Raw genomic sequence first — 3,629 nt, 5'->3', positions numbered from 1 at the left:
CACCTCGTCAGGGGCTGCTCCCCGGCCCCCCAGTGAGAACTGCAGCCCGCGCTCGCCGTGTCGCTGCTGGTTAATCGGTAACGCGTTATTTGCACATCGCCTGTGCTGGGGTTGCGCGTCCCCCGCCGGGTCACAGCCCTGAGGGGCGGTTTTGGGGGGAAAATCCTGCCCCGGTGCGGGGGGAGCAGACCGGGCCGTGAAGGGCCCCGGGCCGGCGGGACATCCCTGCCAGCACCTTTGCTTTTCGAGCTTCCTCCGTTCTGCAGGGTGTTCCACCAGGAGCACCTTTCAGTGATGTAAATCAAAGTTAGTTGCTAGGTGACCCTCTCGCTGCGAGCTGGCATAGACTTTCACCTTGTGCTTCTCTCAGCTGATAGTTTCCTAGTATTCCCGAGCACTTTGTGGCTGCTGCAAGCTGTCATGTTTTGGGGTTTGATGAATTTTTGCTTCCAGAGGTACCTGCTTGGCCTCTCTGCCTCAATGGTTTCCGCTACAGAAGCATGAATTTGTGTTGGTATGGACTAAGGTGCTCAGTGCTGTCGTGTCAGTTCTGCCCGGCCTGTTTCAGTCCCACCCTGAGACCTGCAGAGTGGGATTATGTCACTGCTTTAGATTTATAACTGGTTTTTCCTTATATTGGCACCAGCTTGTACTTGCAGCCAATGGCTATTATAAGCCTTTGATGATTCCACTTTTTTGTGTCTCATTCAGTTTGGGGTACCTTTCTGTGTTTTGTTGTTGCATCTCTCTTTGCTTTTGTACCAAGCCTAGGTTTAAACATCTCTTCTGAGTAAGAGCCAGGGCTGACTCGGGAACTGGAATACTTCAGGTGTACCTGTGGCTGTGAAGGCTGGTGCAAGGAACTCTCCATTCACCAGGCTTCCTAAGTGATGCTGGTCATCACCTGGTGAAGTCTTGAAGACTAGGAATATTTGAGTGATCTACAGAGGGGTAGAAAAGGCCCTTTAGGAGCTTTTTCCTTAGAGGAATGGGACATAAACTGAATCCTCACTGATGGTGTGATTCTGCAAAGCATCCACTCATTTGAAATCACTAAATTTCAGTGTGGCCACTTAGGGCAGGGAGAGGGGATAACTCGTGAGAAAAGCGTGTTACGTTTATGTAGCCTGTTCGTGCCAGCCTTGCTTAGAGGGAGTGCTTGCTCTAAGCATGCTAGTCTTGTTGCTCCTCTCAAGTACTGTTCACCTGGCCTTGTCCTCTAAAAATCATAGAATAGTAGAATGGTTAGACTTAGAAGGGACCTTAAAGATCTTTGAGTTCCAACTCCCCTGCATGGGTAGGGACACCTCCCACTAGATCAGGTTGCTCAGAGCCCCAGTTAAAGCAAAGAATAATAGGAAAGAGTTTTGCTTTTTATGGTGGGTTTTTTGCAAAGGTTAAGGCAGTAGTTAGAGTTGGCTACTGTTGTTTGTGGTGTGGCATGTGTGCAGGTACTAAGACATGGCCTGGAACTACCTGGTGAGCTGGTGTAAGAAGATGAAAGCAACTGGCAAGGCTCTCAGGCATGTAGCATGAGCTGTACTTTGTGCATTGCCAGTAAGAGCTATTGACCCTTGCCTACATTCTCCCTGCTGGCCCACAAGAGGAAGGGCATCAAGTTGGGTGGAAGTGGCTCTCATGGCCTCCATGTTGCCTTTCAGTTGACTGTGGGGCTGGTTAACAGGACAGTGCCCTGAACACAGACAGCATTGTTGGCTTGAACACATGCAAGGGCTGGGAAACATCCCAAGCTGTGGAATGGCTGTGTCACGGCAGCTCCTGGGTGGCGTGACAGGCATATGATCTTTCTGTGGTGTCTTTTACTCAAGGATAAGCATCTTCCTTATTTCTAATGAATTACAGTGGGCAAGGTTGGAGTTGTTAAAAAACAAACCTTTATGGTTTTTTTGGGGAGCTAGTGACTTAAGAATAATCATGTTAGGGATATGACAACATCTACTACTCAAGAACAATGTACTTGTGTTTGTGTGCTTATTTTGGTGCTTAGAAATATAAATGTTTTCTATATGGACCTAACAGCTTGTTATTACAGCTTATTCCATATACAGAACTCCAACTGATACTGTATGAGTCAATTATATAGGATTATTACTTAATTACTGATCTGAATTTCTGACTGAGGAGTTTAAATGAAGCACCGTTGTATGTAAAATGTGGGCTTGGCATGTGAATGTGTTTCATGTCAGTTAATTTCTTCTATCTGTTGGTCACTGCTGATCATCCTTGTTGATTCTTCTCTTGTATGGTACTCTAAATTTGCAAAAACATTCCAGGTAATCTTCAGCACATGGAAGAAACAAATTGAAGTAAGTACCACTTAATGTAAGTATTTTGCAAGTACTTTGTGACATAGGTCTACATATAGCTCATGTAGAGCTGTTAAAAAGAATAAAGCTTGGGAAATGCAAGGCTCCTTTGCTTCTACTGTAAATACACTTCTGTGGTAAAACCTTTAATGACCACCATTAGAAACACAGCTATAGGCATCACTGATCTGGAGACCGAAGCAGGCCTGGACTTAGGCAGTACGGACCAGAAAGGGAAGCTGTGGCTGGGAACTTAGTTTGCTTGTGTCAGAGGAGCTTAGAAATCCACTTCTCATCTGAGAGGACAAGTTATTTTTCTGTAGTGACTGACAGTTGATGCTGAGGTGCAGAGGCTTTCAGTTTTGTTTGAAACTGCAACACAGGTTAGTTTCACGTGCTTCTTTATGTTTGTTACAAGAACACAAAGCAAGCACCTTCTGCAGTACTCAATAGGTGCTTTGTTTTCAATGTGGCATGGAAGCGTGTAGCTCTTCCTTAGCTGCATAGGCTGACTGCACATTGCAGCACACTCAGATGGTTTTCAGTGCTTGGATTTTAGTCTTCAGCCAGCAACACTCTACGAAATATCTTCTGCATGTTTGAGATCAGAATGCAGGCCCACAGTGGAAATGTTGTCTTTGCAAACAGCCAGTCTATTATTAGTACTTCCTCAATTATGTGAGCTACATGCAAAGTCTTTGTTGAGGATTTCCATGGCATGTATATTTTTTTGGTTGGAGTCTCTAAATACGAGAGAGAAATTGCTACTGGTTTAAATGTTGGGTTTTTATTGTGTAGGGCATAATCCATAAAATTTTCATTTATGCATTTCCTTCTTCCTGCTAGAATTACAGTGTATTGTAAAGTGAGTATTTAAACAATGTTGGAGAGCGGTTGGGAACTGCGAATTTGATGTTTGTAGTTATGAAGCCTATCTCATGTAGTTTATTTGGGTTTTTTTGCTTTCTTCCTTGCTTGAAGGAAGACTCCTGATACGAGGAAAGGAGAGAAAAGCAATTAGAACAGTCAGAGTCTGCACATCTGGTTGTTAGCCTGATGTGACAACTTTTAGTTAGACTCCAAAATTTGAATGTAAATAGTGCCTTGAACTTCATGAAAGGTTGCTGGTATTGCCCGAGGAGTTAGTTGAATTTTCTCTAGCAGAGAAGCCCTGCTGCATTGAAAGAGAACCTTTCCTGGGGGTCATCACTTGGAAATTAACTTTCAACAGGAGATGACTGTGCAGGAGAGGACTTTAACTGTGTGTGGTAAAGACAAATAAGTGTAGGTGAGCATCTGCTA

The sequence above is a fragment of the Chaetura pelagica genome, unplaced genomic scaffold, assembly GCF_000747805.2.
Source record: "Chaetura pelagica isolate M959 unplaced genomic scaffold, ChaPel_1.0 scaffold195, whole genome shotgun sequence".
Lineage (NCBI taxonomy): Eukaryota > Metazoa > Chordata > Aves > Apodiformes > Apodidae > Chaetura > Chaetura pelagica.
The sequence above is the reverse complement of the archived record's forward strand: the minus strand, read 5'-3'. Positions refer to the sequence as shown.